General features: G+C 42.3%; 1 pseudogene; it reads right to left on the bottom strand.

Annotated features, from left to right (window-relative positions):
- Nucleotides 1-20,794: 20,794 nt before the first annotated feature.
- LOC126959797 (keratin, type II cytoskeletal 8-like) lies at nt 20,795-22,282 on the bottom strand (annotated as a pseudogene).
- Nucleotides 22,283-22,788: the final 506 nt, after the last annotated feature.

Consider the following 22,788-nt stretch of genomic DNA (forward strand, 5'->3'; position numbering starts at 1 on the left):
CCCAGCACTTTGAGAGGCCGATGCAGGTGGATCATTTGAGGTCAGGAGTTTGAGACCAGCTTTGCCAACATGATGAGATCCCATTTCTACTAAAAACATGAAAATTAGCCAGGCATGGTGGCACGCACCTGTAATCCCAGCTACTTGGGAGGCTGAGGTAGGAGAATCGCTTGAACCTGAGAGGCAGAGGTTGCAGTGCGCCGAGATCATGCCACTGCATGAGACTCCATCTCAAAAAAAAAAAAAAAAAAAAAAAAGAAGAACAAGAAAAGAAAAAGAAAGCTCCATACCTTAAGAAATGTTAAGAAAATATGTTAAGAAAATGAAGGTGAGAAAGACAAAAACGAATTAGTATATTATTAAAGTAGTTTTGACTTTGCAGCTACCTGAAAGGTTTTGGGGACCTGAATCACACTTTAAGAACTGCTGTATTCATTGCTTGAGCCTACGAGTTCGAGGCTGCAGTAGGCTAGGATGGCATCACTGCACCCCAGCCTGGGTGAGAGAGAAAAACTCTGTCTCGAAAAAAAAAAAACCTAACAACACACACACACACACTGCCCACTTCCTTCTGCCAAATTTAAAAAGAACTACTGCGTTAAAGAAAAAAAAAACTTGTACTTCGGGCCGGGCGCAGTGGCTCACGCCTGTAATCCCTGCACTCTGGGAGGCCGAGGCGGGTGGATCACCTGATGTCGGGAGTTCGAGACCAACCTGACCAACGTGGAGAAACCCCGTCTCTACTAAAAATACAAAATTAGCCGGGCGTGGTGGCACATGCCTGTAATCCCAGCTATTCAGGAGGCTGAGGCAGGAGAATTGCTTGAATCCGGGAGGTGGAGGTTGCGGTGAGCCGAGATCACGCCATTTCACTCCAGCCTGGGCAACAAGACCAAAACTTCTCAAAAAAACCAAACAAACAAACAAAAAAACTTCTACTTCACTACACTGACAGAAGGGGATGCCATTCAACTAAGAATCTTGGAGACCACTCTAATTCCAAAAATTAAATAGCCAAAAACAGATTAAAAGTTTCTGTAAGAAAATAGAAAATGAGAACCAAAACAGCTCAAGTGATGAACATTTCTACATTTCCCTCCAAAAGAAAAATTACCATAAAGCAGAAGAAAAATGCTGTAACACAACACACCAAACTGAATGAATTGTCGTCTTCAGGCAAACATTTGAGGATATGACAAATCACCCTTTAGCTTTTTTTTTTTTTCCTTTGAGACAGGGTCTCATCATGCTGCCCAAGCTGGACTTGAACTCTCAGGCTCAAGCAATCCTCTCACCTCAGCCTTTCGAGTATCTGAGTACCCTTTACTTAAGGGGTATAATGTATATTACTTGAGTGGTAGACCCCCTAAAAGCCCTGACTTGACCACTATGTAATCTATGCATGTAACAAAATTATACTTGTACCTCATAAATTTATCAAAAAAAAAAAAAAAGAAAAGCCATCTTGAAACAAAAATTCAAAAATTAAAAGCAAATGGACATCCTCCTGCTCTGAAGGAATAAATTAAGAGTTCACTGAACTCAGGAAAGAAGAAACAGACAAAATGATTTCAGAAATAAAGCCTACATTACAAGGCACTCAAAGGAGAATAAATTCAAGTGGAACTGTAATAAGGGGCATTGAAGAAAGACAGTTTTGCTTGATGTGATCCTATTTGTCCATGTTTGCTTTGGAAAAACCAAGAGGATGAAAATGAAATCAAGAGAAAAGTGTTCGGAAGAAAGACTTCTCCTTCACCAACCTAAGTCCAGCTGGTTGGGGGCCTGTGAATTAAATGGCAATAGAGCAACAGGGGAAAAATAGACATGTGGGTGCACCCTTGTAGAGAGAACAGCTCCCTGAACAGCTGGAGGTAAAAGTTTATATACCAACCTATATACCACCCCAGTGGGGCTTTGGGACTTCAAAGAATGGAAGCTTCTTATGAGTCTTGTTCGTACAATTTTTTTTTTTTTTTTTTTTTTTTTTTTTTTTTGAGACGGAGTTTCACTCTCGTTCCCCAGGCTGGAGTGCAGTGGTGCGATGTCTGCTCACTGCAACCTCTGCCTCCTGGGTTCAAGTGATTCTCCTGCCTCAGCCTCCGGAGTAGCTGGGATTACAGACATTTGTCACCACACCCAGCTAATTTTTGTATTTTTAGTAGAGACAGGATTTCACCATGTTGGCCAGGCTGGTCTCAAACTCCTGGCTTCAAGTGATCCACTTGCCTCTGCCTCCCAAAATGCTGGGATTACAGGTGTGAGCCTCCACGCCCAGCTTTATGCAATTTTTTAAAAAGTGTCTTGATGTCCAAGGTCAGTGCTTCTGTAACCGGAGACCTCTTAGGATTTGTGGCAGCTATGTCTCCTAAGGCTCTGTGTTAGTCCGATAAGGGAAGTTTCAGATAAGATTTCTCTCTGCATCTGTTGTAGCTCAGATATTTTTAATTGGAAGTTATCTCTTTACCAAGTTGGTGGACTGTTTTCTTCAGAAGTAAAAAGAGTCAGAGAGAAAGTGGTTGAAATGGAAGACAGGCAGAGAAGAAACAGTACAGTTAAATCTTGGACAATCTGAGTCTGAACTACATGAGTCCACTTAGATGTGGATTTTTTTTGATCAAACAATATTTGCCAGATGCAAAACCCATGTATATGGAGGGGTGACTTTGCATACCACGATTTTACAGGCTGACTCCAGAACTGTTGGCCATTAGTATGTTTTCTTTTGAGAAATACATATTCAGATATTTTGCCCATTTTAGAACTAGGTTTTGTTTTGTTTTTTTCTCTTATTGAGTTGCTTGCACTCCTTATGTATTCTGATTATTAATCCTTTGTCAGATGGGTAGCTTTCTCCCAGCAAAGAAAAGAGTTGTCCCTTTTCTTTGTTAATTGTTTCCTCTGCTGTGCAGACACTTTTTAGCTTGATGTGATACTATTTGTCCATTTTTCTTTGGTTGCCTTGTGCTTTTGTGGTCTTAGTCAAGAAATCTTTACCAGACCAGTGTCCTAGACAGTTTCCCCAATGTTTTCTTTTAGTGGTTTCGTAGTTCCAGGTCTTAGGTTTAAGTTTTTAATTCATTTTGATTTGATTTTTGTGTATGAGGAGGATAGCCTATGGCTATCCATTTTCCCAGCACCATTTATTGATGACACTATCCTCTCCCCCAATGTATGTTTTTAGCACCTTTGTCAAAAATGAGTTGACTGTAAATGCATTAATTTTACTTCTGGGTTTTCTATTCTGTTCCATTGCGCAATGTGTCTGTTTTTCTTGCCAGTACCATGCTGTTTTGGTTACTATAATTCTGTAGTATAATTTGAAGTCAGGTAAAGTGATGCCTCCAGCTTTGTTCTTTTTGCTCCGGATGGCTTTGACTGTTCTGTGTCTTTTGTTGTTCCATACACATTTTAGAATTTTTTTTCTAGTTTTGTGAAAAACATCATTTTATTTTTTTGTTTATATCTTTTTTTTTCCCCCTGAGGCAGAGTTTCACTCTTATTGCCCAGGCTGGAGTGCAATGGCGCGATCTCGGCTCATCACAACCTCCAGCTGCTGAGTTCAAGTGATTCTCCTGCCTCAGCCTCCCGAGTAGCTAGGATTACAGGCATGAGCCACCATGCCCGGCTAATTTTGTATTTTTAGTAGAAATGAAGTTTCTCCATGTTGGTCAGGCTGGTCTTGAACTCCCGACCTCAGGTGATCTGCCTGTCTCGGCCTCCCAAAGTGCTGGGATTACAGACATGAGCCTTTTATATCTTTTTTTTAATCCCTCAAATATTCTTCTATCCAGATTGTTGGTATTTTGATGGGGATTGCATTTAATCTGTAGATTGTTTTGGGTAGTATAAACATTTTACCAATATTGATTCTCCAATCCATGAACATGGAATATCTTTCCATTTTTTGGTATCCTTTTCAATTTATTTCATCAATGTTTTACAGTTTTCATTGTAGAAATCTTTCACTCCTTTGGTTAAGTTCATTTCTATCTATTTTTTTTATAGCTATTGTAAATGAGATTACTTTCTTGTTTTTTTTTCATATTGTTCGTTTCTATATGCCAATATAGAATGTTTGTATGCTGATTTTATAAGACCACAAAAACAAAGTTTGTACGCTGATTTTATATCCTGCAACTTTACTGAATTTGTTTATCAGTTCTAAGAGGTTTTGGTGGAGTTTTTTTGTTTTGTTTTGTTTTGTTTTTTTGAGACAGAGTCTTGCCCTGTTGTCCAGGCTGGAGTGCAGTGGCCCAATCTTGGCTCATTGCAACCTCTGCCTCCCAGGTCCCAGTGATTCTCCTGCCTCAGCCTCCCGAGTAGCTGGGACTACAGGTGTGTGTCACCACACTCAGCTAACATTTGTATTTTTTGTAGAGATAGGGTTTCACCATGTTGCCCAGGCTGGTGCCAAACTCCTGGCCTCAAGTGATCCACCCACCTTGGCCTCACAAAGTGCTGGGATTACAGGTGTGAGCCACTGTGCCTGGCCTTGGTGGTCTTTAGGTTCTTCTAAATCTAAGATTATATTGTCTGTAAACAAGGATAATTTTACTTCTTCAAATTTGGATGCCCTTTACTTGTTTCTCTTGTGTAAAAGTAATTTTCTCTGGTAGTATGTTTTAGTTTCTTGCTTTTTATTTTTTGTGTTCTATTATTGTGTGTGTGTGTGTGTGTGGTTACCATGAGGCTTACAAATAACATCTTACAGTCAATTATATTAGAAATTTTTTGAGACAGGTCTTGCTCTTTTGCCCAAATTAGGCTCAAACTTGTGATCCTACCACCTCAGCTTCCTGAGTAGTTGGGATACAAGCACACACCACTGCACCTGGCTAACCAATTATTTTAAACTGATAACAACTTAACTATGATTACAAAGAAGAGAAAAAAAAACGAGCAAAGAGAAAAGTAAAATACTCTACATTTTAACTCCAACCCCCTAACTTTTTACTTTTTGTTGTCTCTAGATCTTTTTATATTGTCTATCTCTTAAAAATTGTTGTGGTTATTATTGTTGATAGACTGTCTTTTAGTCTTCCTACTAAAGATATGAGTGGTTTATATACCAAAATTACAGGGATAGAGTATTCTGTATTTGTCTGTGTACTTACTATTACCAGTGAGTTTTATATCCTCAGATGATTTATTATTGCTCATTAATGTCCCTCTCTTTTAGATTGAAGAATTTCCATTAGCATTTCTTGTAAGACAGGGCTGGTGTTGATGAAATCCCTCAGCTTTTGTTTGTCTGGGAAAGAATTTCTCCTTCATGTTTGAAGGATAATTTTGCTGGATATGATATTCTAGGTTGAAAATTTTTTTCTTCAGCACTTTGAATATGTAATTTCACTCCTCTTGGCCTGTAAGGATTTTGCTGAGAAGTCCACTGCCAGATATATTGGAGCTTTATTGTATGTTATTTGCTTCTTTTCTGTTGTCACTTTTAGGATCCTTTCTTTATCCTTGACCTTTGAGAGTTTGGATCAGGTACAGTGGCTCGTGCCTGTAATCCAGCACTTTGGGAGGCTGAGCAGGGAGGATCGCTGGAGCCCAGGAGTTCGAGATCAGCCTGGGCAACATAGTGACACTCCATCTCTACAAAAAATTTAAAAAATTAGCTGGCATGGTGGTGCTTGTAGTCCTGGCTCCTTGGGAGGCTAAGGCAGGAGGATTGCTTAAGCCTGGGAAGTTGAGGCTGCAGTAAGCCATGATTGTACCACAGCACTCCAGCCTGGGCAACAGAGTGAGATAATGTCTCAAATTTAAAAAAAAAAAGAAAAAGAAAAGGGAGCAAGAGAGAGAGTTTGATTATTACATGCCTCAAAGTTGTCTTTTTTGGGTTGTATCTACTTGGTGTTCTTTGACCTTCCTATACCTGGATATTCACATCTTTCTCTAGGTTTAGAAAGTTTTCTGTTATTATTTATTTGAATAAACTTTCTGGCTCAATCTCTTTCTCTACATCCTCTTTAAGGCAAATAGCTCTTAGATTTGCCCTTTTGATGCTATTTTCTAGATCTTGTGGGCATGCTTCATTTGTTTTCTAATTCATTTTTTCCTTTTCTTTTGACTGTATATTTTCATGTAGCTTGTCTTTGAGCTCACTAGTTCTTTCTTCTGCTACTGAGAGACTCTGATGCATTTTTTTTTTTCTTTTCTTTTTTTTTTTTTTGAGATGGCGTCTTGCTCTGTCACCCAGGCTAGAATGCTGTGGCACAATCTCGGCTCACTGCAACCTCCGCCTCCCGGGTTCAAGCAATTCTCTGCCTCAGCCTCCCGAATAGCTGGGATTACAAGTGCCCACCACCATGCCCGGCTAGTTTTTGTATTTTTAGTAGAGTCGGAGTTTCACCGTCTTGGCCAGGCTGGTCTTGAACTCCTGACCTCGTGATCCACCCGCCTCGGCCTCCCAAAGTGCTGGGATTACAGGCATGAGCCACTGTGCCCAGCCACATTTTTCAGTTTGTTAATTGAATTTTTCAGTTCCAGAATTTCTGCTTTTTTAAAAATTATTTCAGTCTCTTTGTTAAATTTATCTGATAGGATTCTGAATTTCTTCTCTGTGTTATCTAGAAGTTTGTTGAACTTTCTTAAGACAGCTATTTTTAATTCCCTATCTAAAAGCTACATACCTCTGTCACTCCAGGATCAGTCACTGGTGTCTTATTTAGTGTGTTTAGTGAAGTCAAGAATATTCCTAAATGTTCTTGATGCTTGTAGACATTTAAAAAATTAAATTAGCTATCTATCTATCTATCTGTCTGTCTGTCTGTCTGTCTATCTATCTCTATCTGTCTGTCTATCTATCTATCTATCTATCTTTTTTTTTTTTTTTTTTTTGAGACAGAGTCTCACTCTGTCGCCCAGGCTGGAGTGCAGTGGCGCAATCTTGGCTCACTGCAAGCTCTGCCTCCCGGGTTCATGCCATTCTCCTGCCTCAGCCTCCCGAGTAGCTGGGACAACAGGCACCTGCCACCATGCCTGGCTAAGTTTTTGTATTTTTTGTAGAGACGAGGGTTCACCGTGTTAGCCAGGATGGTCTCGATCTCCTGACCTCGTGATCTGCCCGCCTCAGCCTCCCAAAGTGCTGGGATTACAGGCATGAGCCACCGTGCCCAGCTCTATCTATCTATCTATCTATCTATCTATCTATCTATCTATCTATCTATCTTATATATAATTTTTTTTCTCCTGTCTCAGCCACAGTGCCCAGCCAGTGGATATTTGTTGATGTCTGGGCATTGAGGAGTTAGGTACTTATTCTAATCTTTGCAATCGGGGCTTGTTTGTACCTATTCTTTTTGAGAGGGCTTTCCATGAATTGGAAGGGGATTGAATATTGTGACTTACATCTGCAGTCACTGCAGGCATTTTAGCACTAGGGGATGTCCTAAGCCCAGGAATGCTGTGACTCTTGAAGCTTCCTAGATATACAACCTTGTTGAACTTGGGTAAGATAAGGGAGAATTCCTAGGTTGCCAGGCAAAGTCTCTTGCTCTTCCTCTTCCCTCTCTTCCCCTCATCAGAAGGAGACTCTCCAGGTGCTAGGCTGCTTGGAGTTGGGGGAGGGGTGACATGGGCACTCCAGTGGCCACTACAGCTGGCACTGTGCAGAGTTGCACTTGTCGCCTTGCAGACCGGCACAGTACTGGGGCTCACCCAAGGTCTGCTTTGCTGATTAATTCCATCATCTCTGCCATTTCTGGATTTATTTCTACTGACTGATTTTTCTTTTTGTTATAGGTCACATTTCTCTGCTTCTTCATATGCCTAAATTTGATTAGTAAAGAATTTTACATTGTTGAATAACTGGATTTTTAATATTATTTTAAAGAGTTTTGGGTTTTATTCAGGCTGGTAGAAAAATTAAGTGGATCACCATAATCCTTCTGAGGTACATTTTAAGCTATTTTAGGATGGGTTTACAGTAGAATTTATTCTAGGGCATTCATTCTCGAAAAAATAATATCTCCCCCAAAGGGGCAAAAATCGGTTTGGGAGGGTGAAAAAATTTTACTCGCTTAATGTATAAAGCACAGACATAGATATGGTACATAACAGATATACAGCATACCTGTGGTATTAAAATTTCGTGGAGGGACAATTAGGAAAAAATGTCTGAAAAGGTTCTTTCAGTGGGAGGGATGATAATGAGAAAAAAAATTATGGCCGGGTGCGGGGGCCCATGCCTGTAGTCCTAGCACTTTGGGAGGCCAAGACAGGCAGACAGATTGCTTGAGCACAGGCATTCAAGACGAGCCTGGACAACATGGTGAAACCCATCTCTACAAAGAATACCAAAATTAGCCAGGCATGGTGGCGTGCACCTGTAGTCACAGCTACTCAGGAGGCTCAAGTGGGAGCATCACCTAAGCCCAGAGGTCGAGGCTGTGGTGAGCCATAATTGTGCTACTGTACTCCAGCCTGGGTAACAGTGAGCTTCTGTCTTAAAAAAAAAAAAAAAAAAAAAAAAAAAGTGTGATAAGTACTGTTCTAGACACTTCCTCCTCTCTAGTACTTTGTCTTACAAATTTCATTTACCTCACTCTTTTTACCTTTCTTAACCATCATGTTCTTCTTTGGTTTGCCTTCCTTGCCATTAGAAAGTAGAAACCATCAAAGTGCTTGCCAAGTTTGTTTCCTTTCTCATAGGGATCACAGTCTCATGCTGCCTATTTTCAATGACTGAAAACAATTGCAAAAGAGATTTTGTCCAGTTTTCTAGTTGTTTATGGAAGAAGGTCATATCTGGTTGTTACCAGATGGAAAGTCTTGACTGTGAGTTGTCCACGTTCTTGGTGCGTTGAACAAATAATTGAACAAAATGCACAAACAAAGCAACAAAAGAATGAAACAAGGAAAGAAGCAATGAAAGCACAGATTTATTGACGTGTAAGTACACTTCACAGAGTGGGAGCAGGCTCAAGCAAGTGGCTCAAGAGCCCCAGTTACAATGTTCTTTAGGGTTTTTATTAAGCTAAAAGAATTTGGTAACACCCCTAGGTACCCTTTAGAGGCCTCCAATTGGTTACACCCTGTGAAGGACTGGCCCATGACCAATCAGAGGCCGAAGTGGAGGCTTCTGTCCTGTTATCAAGGGAGTGAGGATGTGGCCTGTATATTGCCTAATCTTGCCTAGAATTGGCTGCACCTGCTGTTCTTTTGCTTATATCTTAACACTTGGTTACCCTAATTCCCTATTCTCCTCCCTCATAGTCACAGTTATTCCATTAAAGCCAGAAGTAGAAATTCTGATGGATACTTCTTAATAAGATAAATTGTATCTACCTTAATTCTTAAGCCAGTATTTTAATGGAGAAACATCAAAGACATTTCCACTAAGTTCAGGAACAAGGCAAGGTTGCTCACTAACTCCATTACTATTAACATAGGCTAATACTATTTTAGCCTATGCAATTAGACAAGAGAAATCAATTGTAGGCATAAGAATTAGAAGTAAAACTACTTCTATTTGCATTTGATATAATTCTATTCCTGGAAAACCTTAGAAAATTAATAATAAAACTAACTTATTCAGTAAAAGAACTCAATAAGATATGAATACAAAATTATACCAGGCAGAAACAAACAACCTTCAGGTATATAAACAATAATCTGTTAGTGAATATAATGGTAGAGGAAAAATACACTTATAATAACGGTAAAGAAGATAAAACACTTAGGAACAAACAACAAGAAATGTGCAAATTCTATATAAGGAATATTTGAATACTTCCTGAAAAATACAAACGTAGACACAAGCAAATGGAAAGATATCCCTTTTAAAAAAAATTTTTTTTTCTTTTGAGACAGAGTCTTGCTCTGTCACCCAGACTGGAGTGCAGCGGCAAAATCTCAGCTCACTGTAACTTCTGCCTCCCAGATTCAAGCAATTCTTGTGCCTCAGTCTCCCAAGTATCTGGGATTACAGGCATGAGCCACAGGCTCAGCTAGTTTTTTGTGTTTTTAGTAGAGACAGGGTTTCACCTTGTTGCCCAGGCTGATCTCAAACTCCTGGCCTCAGGTGATCTGCCTTTCTTGGCTTCCCAAAGTTCTGGGATTACAGGGGTGAGCTACTATGCCCTACTTATTTTTTGATAAGATGATTGACATATTAAAATATTAGTTCTCCCTAAATTAGTTTATAAATTTAATTGTAATCCCCCAAAATGCCAACAATTTCATACTAGGGTTCATATGGAAAAATAAACAAGCAAAAACAAACTCGGAAGTGCTATTGAAAAAAAGGTGTGACACAGAACTAGCTCTATTGGTAATCAAAACATACTTCAGGGCCAGGTGCAGTGGCTCACACGTGTAATCCCAGCATTTTGGGAGACCAAGGTGTGTGGATCACTTGAGGTCAGGAGTTTGAGACCAGCCTGGCCAATGTGATGAAACTCCATCTCTACTAAAAATACAAACAATTAGCTGGGCATGGTGGCACACACCTGTAATTCCAGCTACTCAGGAGAGTGTGGCAGGAGAATCGCTTGGACCCGGGAGGTGGAGGTTGTAGTGAGCCGAGATCGCACCATTGCACTCCAGCCTGGGCTACAAGAGTGAAACTCCGTTTCAAAAAAAGACATACTTCAGGCCCTGTGCAGTGGCTCACACTTGTAATCCCAGCACTTTGGGAGGCCAAGGCAGGAGGATCACTTGAGCTGAGGAGTTTGGGACTAGCCTGGGCAACATAGGGAGCCCTTATTTCTACAGAAAAATCTAAAAATTAGTTGAATGTGGTGGTGCATGTCTGTAGTCCCAGCTACTTGGGAGGCTGAGGTGGGAGGATCATTTGAGGTAGAGGCTGCTATAAGCCATGATCATGACACGGCATTGCAGTCTGATAGAAGGAGACTTTGTCTAGAAAAAGAAAAAAAAAAAAACACTTCAAAACCTCTCTAATTAATAATGCTGGATTACATTTGTAAGCCACAAATAAGTTTTAGAATAATTAAGATATGTTATCCTTTTATTTATTTTGTGCATTTTCTTATTGACATACCTGTGATTTCAATATTGAGGTTCGAGAACCTGACAAGATAGCATTATCTTATGTATTTTACTTGCTCAAGCAAATCAGTTCTGAATTGAAGTTGTGATAGATAACAAGAGTTTCTGTTTGTTTGTTTTGTGTAGGGGTCTCAAAACAAACTCTGCACCCAGGTTGGAGTGCAATGGCATCATCATAGCTCACTGGGCCCCCTAATTCTTAAGCTCAAGCGATTCTTCCTCCTCAGCCTCCCTGGTTGCTGGGATTATAGATGTGAGCTCTTGTGCCCAGTCTCTTTTTTTTTTTTTTTTTGAGACAGAGTTTCCCTCTGTTGCCCAGGCTGGAGTGCAGTGGCACCATCTCGGCTCACTGCAACCTCTGCCTCCCGAGTTCAAGCGATTCTCGTGCCTCAGCCTCTTGAGTAGCTAGGATTACAGGCGCCTGCCACCACGCCCAGCTAATTTTTGGATTTTTGGTAGAGACGGGGTTTAGCCATGTTGGCCAGGCTGGTCTCAAACTCCTGACCTCAAGTGATCCGCCTGCTTTGGCCTCCCAAAGTGCTGGGATTACAAGTGTGAGCTACCACGCCTGGCCCAGGTCACGGTTTTTGTTTTGTTTTGTTTTTTGAATGTAAGTTACTCACACTGGCTCAGAGTGAAATATTGCAGCATCTGATTATATTGAAGTACCATGCATAGACTAAACTAACGCAGAGCAATTACGTAGATTGATGAATCAAGGTAGTCACAGTTATAACCTGTGTGTGCCAAACGTAAGTCTTAAAAACAAACAAACAAAAATTATGTTATCAAAATTGCCAGTTGCCTTGGTAACTATGTGCAAGTTTATCTCATTGGTACTATTCTTTGCCAAAGTATTAGAAGGCTTAATAGCCTTCTAATTTAGTGTCAGTAACTTGACTGTGATTGACAGCAACATTGGCAGAGGATCTCCCCAATATTGGGAGAATTCAGCAAGTCTGGCTGTAAAGAAGGCACAAGAGACATTGGCAGAGGGGATTGGTTAAGTCTACAGGCTTTCTTTTGAGGCCTTTTGTAATTAAATGAAGAATAGAACATTGCTATTCAGCAAGTACGTGTATATGTGTGTGGTTTTCATTTAGTTTGTTTTTACAATTTCTCTCTAATATATATATTAGATGTGCTATTATTTGAAGGAATGACTAGTTCTACAGTTTGCTCTGAAGAACTTTCGTCACTGCACTGCATGAGTGTTGGAGTTTTTAGTGATCATTCATTCCCTTCCAATTCTTCTTTTCCAACCTTTATTTTTTTTCTTCTTTTTTTTTGAGACAGGGTCTGGCTCTGTTCTGTTGCCCAGGCTGGAGTGCAGTGGCATGATCTTGGCTCACTGCAACCTCCACCTCCCTGACTCAAGCCATTCATCCTCCCACCTCAGCCCCCCAAGTAGCTGGGACTACAGGTGTATGCCACCACACCCGACTACTTTTTGTATTTTTTGTAGAGATGGGGTTTCATCATGTTGCCCAGGTTCATCTTGAGCTCCTGGGCTCAAGTGATCCACCTGCCTCGACCTCCCAAAGTGCTGCAATAACAGGTGTGAGCCACTGTGCCTGGCCTTCCAACCATTTTTGCATGTTTTATTATTATTATTATTATTATTATTATTGGTCAAAAGGCAAAATGTTATTTTATTATTTATTTATTTATTTATTTATTTATTTATTTATTTATTGAGACAGAGTCTTGCTCTGTTGCCCGGGCTGGATAGAGTGCAATGTTGCAATCTCTGCGCACTGTAACCTCCACCTCCTGGGTTCAAGCAATTATCCTGCCTCAGCCTCCCAAGTAGCTGGAATTATGGGCGCCCACCACCACACCCTGCTACTTTTTTTTGTGTGTGTGTGTGTGTGTGTGTGTGTGTGTGTATTTTTAGTAGAGATGGGGTTTTACCATGTTGGCCAGCCTGGTCTCGAACTCCTGAACTCAGGTGATCCACCTGCCTCAGTCTCCCAAAGTGCTGGGATTATGGGGATGAGCCACTGTGCCCAGCCTATTTTGTTTTATTTTAGATTCTGGGGTACATGTGCAGGTTGTTACATAGGTGTATTGTGCAATGATGGGGACTGGGCTTCTATTATACCCATCACCCAGAGTGAACATTGTACCCAATACGAAAATTTTCAACCCTTACCCACCCTTAAAATGTTTTTTTTTGATAATGAAATGTTTAATATGCTTAAGTTGGAAATAGTTATTTTAAGTTTATAAGAATAATTTACTGAATCTGAAATTTTATATGAATTTTCATTTAAAATGAAGTGAAAATGAATTAAAGAAGAAATGTTTAAGTGGTAGTTATTATTAACTTCCTTTAAAAAAGTATATGCATATTTTAGGCTGGGCGCGGTGGCTCACGCCTGTAATCTCAGCACTTTGGGAGGCTGAGGTGGGCAGATCACTAGGTCAGGAGTTAGAGAGCAGCCTGGCTAGCATGGTGAAACCCTGTCTTTGCTAAAAATACAAAAATTAGCCAGCTGTAGTGGCGCACACTTGTAATCCCAGCTACTTGGGAGGCTGAGGCAGGAGAATCACCTGACCCCAGGAGGTGGAGGTTACAGTGAGCTGAGATCGTATCACTGCACTCCAGCCTGGGTGACAGAGTGAGACTCTGTCTACAAAAAAAAAAAAAAGAAGAAGTATATGCATCTTTTATTTAAAAAAATAAAAAAAGTGGGCTGGGTGCAGTGGCTCACGGCTGTAATCCCAGCACTTTGGGAGGCCAAGGTGGATGGATAACTTGAGCTCAGGAGTTAGAGACAAGCCTGAGCAGCATGGTGAAACCCCAGCTCTACAAAAAATACAAAAATTAGCTGGGCTTGGTGGCATGCACCTGTATTCCCAACTACTTGGGATGCTGAGGTGGGAGGATTGCTTGAGCCCTATAGGCAGAGGTTGCAGTGAGCCAAGATTGCACAACTGCACTGCAGCCTGGGCAATATAGTGAGACCCTGCCTCAAAAAAAAATTAAAGTGAGTAAGGCCAAAAATCTGTTAGAATATGGGTAAAAGATATAAACAAACACATCACAAAAAAGATATGAAGGCTGGGTGCGGTGGCTTACCCCTGTAATTCTAACACTTTGGGAGACTGAGGTGGGCAGATCACCTGAGGTCCGGAGTTTGAGGCCTGCCTGGCCAACGTGGCAAAACTTTGTCTCTACTAAAAATACAAAAATTAGCTGGGCATGGTGGCACATGCCTGTAATCCCAGCTACTCGGGAGGCTGAGGCAGTGAACCTGGGAGGTGGAGGTTGCAGTGAGCCAAGATCGTGCCATTGCACTCCAGCCTAGGCAACAAGAGTAAAACTCCGTCTCAGAAAACAAAACAAAACAAAACAAACAAATATATATATATATGATAATAACCTTAAATGTGAAAAAACTTTCAACCTCACTCATAATAAGAAATGCAAAGAAAATCTACTCTGAGATACCAGTTCTCACCCACTAGATTGGTAAAAATTAAAAATCATGACACATTCTGATGGTGAGGCTGTGGGGAAATACATACTCATACATGGCTGGTAGAATGCAGATTGGTACAACTCTTACAGAGGGGGATTTAGAATACTTACCAAAACTACATATGCATTTGGCTGGGCGTGGTGGCTTACGCCTGTAATCCCAGCTCTTTGGGAGGCTGAGGAGGGTGAATCACTTGAGTCCAGGCGTTTGAGACCAGTCTGGGCAACATGGCAAAACCCCATCTCTACAAAAACTACCAAAAAAATTTGCTGGACGTGGTGACCATGGCTGTAGTCCCAGCTACTTGGGAGGATGAGGCAGGAGGATCACCTGAGCTTGGGAATTTGAGGCTGTGGTGCACTGTGATTGTGCCACTGCACTCCAGCCCAGGTGATAGCGTGAGACCCTGTCTCAAGAAAATAAAACTAAAAAAACAAAAGCAAAAAAATTACATATGCATTTACTTCTTGATCTATCTTCTCATTTCTAGAAGACATGCCTCTGCAACACAAAAACATGTACATGGTTATTCACTGCAGCACTGCTGGTAACTCCTAAATATTGAAAGCAATCTAACTGCCATAGCCAGGAAAGTGATGGAATAAGCTATGGTAAAGTCATACAAATGAGTACCATGAAACTGTAAGAAATCCATGTGAATAGTTGTTATTTCCAGTATATATTGGGTTTTTTGCTTTGTGTGTGTGTGTGTGTGTGTGTGTGTGTGTGTTTGTTTTGTTTTGTTTTGAGGTGGGGTCTTCCTCTGCCATCCAGACTGGAGTGCCATGGGATGATCTCAGCTCACTGCAACCTCTGCTCCTGGGTTCAAGTGATTCTCCCGCCCCAGCTTCCTGAGTAGCTGGGACTACAGGCACACACCACCACACCCGGCTATTTTTTGTATTTTTAGTAGAGACTGGGTTTTGCCATGTTGGTCAGGCTGGTCTCGAATCCCTGACCTTAAGTGATCCACCTGCCTCAGCTTCCCAGAGTGCTGGGATTACAGGCGTCAACCACCACGCCCAGTCAAATGCATATGTAGTTTTGATAAGTATTCTAAATCCCCCTCTGTAAGAGTTGTACCAATCTGCCTTCCCACCAGCCATGTATGAATATGCATTTCCCTACAGCCTCACCATCAGAATGTATCATGATTTTTAATTTTTACCAATCTAGTGGGTGAGAACTGATATCTCAGAGTAGATTTTCTTTGCATTTCTCTTATTACGAGTGAGGTTGAACATTTTTTCACATGTTTAAGGTTATTTTAAAATCTTTTTTTGTGATGTATTTGTTCATGTCTTTTACTCATATTTCTAACAGGTTTTAGGTTTTATTCACTTTAACTTATTATTATTTTTATTTGAGACAGGGTCTCACCATGTTGTTCAGGCTGGTCTCAAACTCCTGGCTTCAAGTGATACGCCAGTCTTGGTCTCCCAAGGTGTTGGGATTACAGGCATGAGCCACTGTGCCAGTCAACCAATATACAGTGCTACATGAAAAAAGCAAAGTGCAGAAGAGTAGCTGTAATATGCCACCTTTCATGTAAGAAAGAGAAAATAAGAAAATGTGGGCCAGGCAAGGTGGCTCACACCTGTAATCCCAGCACTTTAGGAGACTGAGGCTGGAGGATTGCTTGAGTCCAGGAGTTCGAGACCAGCCTGGGCAACACAATCAAATCCCGTCTCCACAAACAATAAAAAAATTAGTCAGGCATGGTGGCTCACACCTGTGGTCCCAGCTACATGGGAGGCTAAGTGGGAGGATCACTTGAGCCCAAGAGGTTGAGGCTGCAGTGAACTGTGATCATGCCGCTACACTCCTGCCTGGGTGACAGAGCAAGACAGTCTCCAAAATAAATAAATAGATAAATATTTTTACAAAGAAAATATGCATATACCTACTCATTTGTGCAAAAATAACAAAATAGAGAGACCAGAAATAGATGAGACGGGTCGGGCACGGTGACCCACACCTGTAAACCCAGCACTTTGGGAGGCCGAGGCGGGCGGATCACCTGAGGTCAGGAGTTTGAGACCAGCCTGGCCAACACGGTTAAACCCTGTCTCTACTAAAAATAGAAAAATTAGCTGAGTGTGGTGACGCACGCCTGTAGTCCCAGTTACTTGGGAGGCTGAAGCAGGAGAATAACTTGAACCCGGGTGGCAGAGGTTGTGGTGAGCCAAGATTGTACCATTGGACTTCAGCCTGGGTGACAGAGTGAGACTCTGTCTAAGAAAGAAAAAAGAAAGGAAGGAAGGAAGGAAGGAAGGAAGGAAGGAAGGAAGGAAGGAAGGAAGAGAAAGAGAGAAAGAAGGAGGGAGGGAGGGAGGGAAGGAAGGGAGGGAGGGAGGGAGGAAGGGAGACTACGCTGAGCGCGGTAGCTCACACCTGTAATCTCAGCACTTTGGGAGGCCAAGGCGAGCAGATCACTTGAGTCAGTAGTTCAAGACCAGCCTGGGCAACATGGTGAGACCCCATCTCTACTAAAAATACACACACGAAAAAAAATTTAGCCCGGCATGCTGGTGTGTGCCTGTAATCCCAGCTACTCAGGAGGCTGAGGCAGGGAACCTGGGAGGCAGAGACTGTAGTGAGCCGAGAACACGACACTGAACTCTAGCCTGGGTAACAGAGTGAGACTCTGTCTCAAGAAAGAAAGAAAGAAAGAAAGAAAGAAAGAAAGAAAGAAAGAAAGAAAGAAAGAAAGAAAGAAAGAAAGAAAGAAAGAAAGAAAGAAAGAAAGAAAGAAAGAAAGAGAGAGAGAGAGAGAGAGAGAGAGAGAGAGAGAGAGAGAGAGAGAGGAGGAAGGAAGGAAGGAAGGAAGGAAGGAAGGAAGGAAGGAAGGAAGGAAGGAAGGAAGGAGAAGAAAGAAAGAAGAAAGAAACAACGAACGAACGAATGAACCCTGGTGATCCGTACTGGGTCGGACGGGGTAGAAAGAATGTGGGAATGGAAGTGAGGTACAGAGGATGGGAAACAGGAGAGATGGGGTAGAAAGAATGTGGGAATGGAAGTGAGGTACGGAGGATGGGAAACAGGAGAAACACTTTGCTGAGTGGACGTTTTTGTACAGCTGAGTTTTAGAACCATGCTAATTTATATGTTTTATAAATTGAAACAAAAACAAGTAAAAATCTAAGAATAGGGGGGAACCTATGATGGAATATAAAGAAATAAATGAAACAAAATGTATTTCAGATGAATAACATAACCACACTGGAGGAAAAAAGAAAAGAACTAATTCAAGTAACTTTTATAGGTTTGCGCCACTGCACTCGGCTGTTTTTTGTTTTTGGTTTTTTGAGACAGAGTCTCACTCTGTCACCGAGGCTGGAATGCAGTGGCGCAATCTCCACTCACTGCAACTTCTGCCTCCTGGGTCTAGGCGATTCTTGTGTCTCAGCCTCCGAGTAGCTGGGATTACAGGCGTAAGCCACCACGCCCAGCTCATTCTATGACTTTAGACAGAAGTATAATGACATGTATCCACCATTGTAGTATACAGAATAGTTTTACTGCCCTAAAAACTCTCACATTTTTTGGTTGATATCTAACATTTTCACTGTAAATTGAATAGTTGCAAAGGATATAACTTCTGGAGTACTACAAACATTGACATTTAAAAACAACTACTATAACACTCTTCTCTAATACCATCTAAATATTAGTACTCTAAGTACCTTCAGAATTTTTTAGCTTTTTGTTTTGAAATAATTTCAGATTTACAGAAAGTTTCCAAGAATACTACAAAGAATTCCCGTATACCCTCACTCAGATTCTTCAGATGTTAACCTTTTACCATCTTTGCTGTATCTACCTACCTACCTATCTCTTTATCCCAAAGTACAGCGTAGGTTTCCTAAAAACAAGGCCATTCTGTTACAGAACCACAATACAAACATCATAATTAGGAAACTAATGCTGATATTTATACTAAACGGTGTTATTCAAATTTTTCTAATTGTCCTGATAACATTCATTATAGGCAAAGAAAATCTAGGACCATGAGTTACCTTCAGTTGTTACATGTCAAGTCTTCTTTATGACTGAAACAGTTCCTCCGTCTTTCCTTATCTTTTATGACCTCGACTACAGGTGGGCACCACCTCCATGACCAAACACTGACATCTCCTTCTTTGAAACAGTTCCTCCGTCTTTCCTTATCTTTTATGACCTCGACATTTTGAAGAGTACAGTCAGGTTACTTTGTAGAATGTCCTTTAATTTGGGTTTGTTTGATGTTTCCTCATGATTAATTCGAGTTATGCGTTTTCTGGCAGGAATACCAGATAAATGACGTTGTGCCCTTCTCAATGATCATGTCAAGAGACACATGGTATCTATTTGTCTTTTTACTGGTGATGTTAACTTTGATCACAAATTTCTCCACCATAAAGTTACTATTTTTCTTGATATTTTAAGAAAAATGAATCATATAAAATGCTCAGTTAAAACCACAAAATGCAGCCAGGCACCGTGGCTCATGCCTGTAATCCCAGCACTTTGGGAGGCCGAGGCAGGCAGATCACTTGAGCCCAGGAGTTTGAGACCAGCCTAGGCAATGTAGTGAAACCCTGTTTCTCCAAAAAAAACCAAAAAACCAAAAAAACAATCAACAACCACAAAAATTAGCCAGGCATGATGGCATATACATGTAGTCCCAGCTGCTCAGGTGACTGAGGTGGGAGAATCACCTGGACCCATGAGGTAGAGGCTGCAGTGAGCCGTGATCGTGCTACTACACTCCAGCCTGGGCAATAGAGACCCTGTCTCAAAAAAAAAAAAAAAAGAGTAGAAGTCACAATGGGAACAAAGAGGGAAGGCAATGAATAGGAAACAAATATGGTAGATATTAATCCAACTATATCAATAATCACTTTAAATGTCAATGGTCTAAATATATTGATGAAAATATTTTCAGAGTAGATCAAAAAACAACACCCAACTATATATTCCTACAAACAAGACCCAACTATATATTCTTACAAAAAACCCACTTTAGATGGCACGGTGACTCACACCCATAATCCCAGCAGTTTTGGAGGCTGAGGCGGGTGGATCACTTGAGGTCAGGAGTTCGAGACCAGCCTGGCCAACAATGGTGAAACCCCATCTCTACTAAAAATACAAAAATTAACCAGGTGTGGTGGTGGGCACCTGTAATCCTAGCTACTCAGGAGGCTGAGGCAGGAGAATCGCTTGAACCCAGGAGGTGGAGGTTGCAGTGAGCTGAGATCCTGCCATTGCACTCCAGCCTGGGCAACAAGAGCAAAACTCCATCACAAAAAAAAAAAAAAAAAAAAAAAAGAAAAGAAAAAGAAAGAAAGAAAGTCATAGCACGAACACCAGGAGTGAATCCTAATGGAAACTGTAGACTTTGGGTGATAATGATATGTCAGTGTAGGTTCCTTGATAGTAACAAATGCACCATTCTGGCGCAGGGTGTTGGTAGTGGGAATAGCTGTGTATGTGTGGTCAGAGGGGTGCTTGGAAACTTTCTGTACTTTCTATTCAATTTTTCTGTGAACCTAAAACTGCCATAAAAAATGCTGCTTGTTATCTTGTCTCATATATATATATATATATACACACACACACACACACACACAAACACACACATATATATATAATATAAATAGCTTATTTATTTAAATGTGTGGAAGGACACAAACAGTCTTTTACAGGTAAATGGGAAAAATAATTTGAGATCACTTCCCTAGAGGATTTGTGGCGTATTTGCCAGAACATTTATATGAGACCAATCATAGCAGCATTTTTTTTTTTTGCATAGCTAGCTAAGGTTTTATTTTGGACAAAGAAGAAGAAGGGGGGGGGGAGGGGGGGGGGGGGGGGGGGGGGGGGGGGAGGGGGAGGGGGAGGGGAGGGGAGAGGGAGAGGGGAGAGGGAGAGGGAGAGGAGAGAAGAAGAAGAAGAAGAAGAAGAAGAAGAAGAAGAAGAAGAAGAAGAAGAAGAAGAAGAAGAAGAAGAAAGAAGAAGAAAGAAGAAGAAAGAAGAAGAAGAAGAAGAAGAAGAAGAAGAAGAAGAAGAAGAAGAAGAAGAAGAAGAAGAAGAAGAAGAAGAAGAAAATTGAATTGTTTTGTAGCTGGAGACATGGACAAGGGGGGTATCCCCAGGCAGTAAACTCCCCGCAGGTGGGCTGAAGGCTAGGGCTGAGCCTCAGGTGGGTCTCCTGTTCCCCATGCTCCCGTGCACAGCAGCCTCCCTCCCGGGCTCTGGGGCAGCTGCAGGAGGGTCAGGCTGGGAGGGGCTGCCGTGGCTGTTCACTTGGGCAGGACGTTAGAAGATTCGGACACCAGCTTTCTGTTGCAGGTCTCGATCTTCTTCACAACCACGGCCCTGGTGGAGCTGGTGCGGCTGAAGGAGCTGGAGCCCATGCCAGAGTCAAAGCTGGAGCCCAGGCCGTAGTTGAGGCCGGGGCTGGTGAGGCCCCCATAGGCCGAGCTCAGCGCACCTGCATAGCCGCTGGTCGTCTTCGTATGGATACTCACGTTCTGCATCGCAGACTCCAGCCGGCTCTCCTCGCCCTCCAGCAGCTTCCTGTAGGTGGCGATCTCGATGTCCAGGGCCACCTTGACGTTCATCAGCTCCTGGTACTCACGCAGCTGCCGCGCCACGTCCTGCTTGGCCGGCTGCCGGGCGGCCTGCAGCTTGGAGAGCTTGGCGTTGGCATCCTTAACTGTCAGCTCCTCCGGCTGCTTGGCCTCTGCGATGGCGGCCTCCAGGGAAGCCCTCTGGCCCTTGAGCCTGCGGCTCACTGATGTTCTGGTTTATCCCGGAGATCTCAGTCTTTGTATGCGGCACCTCATCCCAGTGCTTCCCAGACAGCGTCTGCAGCTCCTCATACTTGATCTGGTACATGCTTTCAGCCTCAGCCCGGCTGCCGTTGGTGATCTCGTACTGCGCCTTGACCTCAGCGATGATGCGGTCCGTGTCCCGGGAGCAGCTGTTGTCCATGGACAGCACCACAGATGTGGCCGAGATCTGGGACTGCAGCTCCCGGATCTCCTCTTCTCACAGCGGCCTGAGGAAGTTGATCTTGTCAGTCAGCCCTTCCAGGCGAGACTCCAGCTCTACCTTGTTCATGTAAGCTTCATTCACGTCCTTCTTGATGAGGACAAATTCATTCTCCATCTCTGTAGGCTTATTGATCTCATCTTCCTACTTGCTCTTGAAGTCCTCCACCAGCCCCTACATGTTGCCAAGCGCCGCCTCCAGCTTCAGCTTCTCCTGGCCCAGAGTCTCCAGCTGCCCCCTAAGGTTGTTGATGTAGCTCTCAAACATGTTGTCCATGTTGCTCTGAGTCGTCTGCTGCTGCTGCTGCAGGAGGCTCCACTTGGTCTCCAGCATCTTGTTCTGCTGCCCCAGGAACCGTATCCTGTCGATGAAGGAGGCAAACTTGTTGAGGGTCTTGATCTGCTCCTTCTCCTGGGTACGCACGGCCTGGATGTTGGGGTTCACCTCCATGGAGGTTAAGGGGGCTCAGCAGGCTCTGGTTGACTCTGACGACGGTGATGCCTCCCATGCCACTGGTCCCACCATAGCCTCTGCCCAGGTCACTCCAGAAGCTGCTGCTGCCCACTCGGGAGAAGCTCGAAGAGCTGATGCGGGCACTAGGCCCACTCGTGTAGGAGCGGCATAGCAGCATTTTACAATAATCCAACAACCCTATTGTTCATCAATAGCATAATTGAGAAATGTATTGTGATATATTCATACGATGGAAACTATTCAGCAATGGGAATGACTGAACTACAGCACTATGAATCTTATAGATTGAGTATATGAAGCAAGATACAAATTACTCCATTTATATACACGTAAAAAAAAAAAATCCTAAGCAACATAGCCAAACTCTGTCTGTACAAAAATTTAAAATAAAATTAGTCAGGTATGGTGGAGCATGCCTGGAGCCTTAGCTACTCAGGAGGCTGAGGTGTGTGGATCACTTGAGCCAGGAGTTCAAGGCTGCAGCGAGCCATGACATGACAGAGGGAGACCCTGTCTACTGTCTGTCCCTAGAGAAAAAGAAAAAAGTAAGTCAGAAAGCAAGCCAAATGAAACTATATTGTTGAGAGATGTGTATATAAGTGGTGAAATGGAAAACAAGCAAGTAGCCAACATAAAATTCAAGATGGTGCTTACCTCTAGACATAGAATGGGGTGTGTGACCTGAGGAAAGTCTAGTATGGATGAGGGGCTGCTTTTCGAGTGCTGGGTAAATTCTAATTTTTGAAGTGGGTGGTGGTGAAATGTT

This window comes from Macaca thibetana, chromosome 1 (assembly GCF_024542745.1).
Source record: "Macaca thibetana thibetana isolate TM-01 chromosome 1, ASM2454274v1, whole genome shotgun sequence".
Taxonomy (NCBI): Eukaryota; Metazoa; Chordata; class Mammalia; order Primates; family Cercopithecidae; genus Macaca; species Macaca thibetana.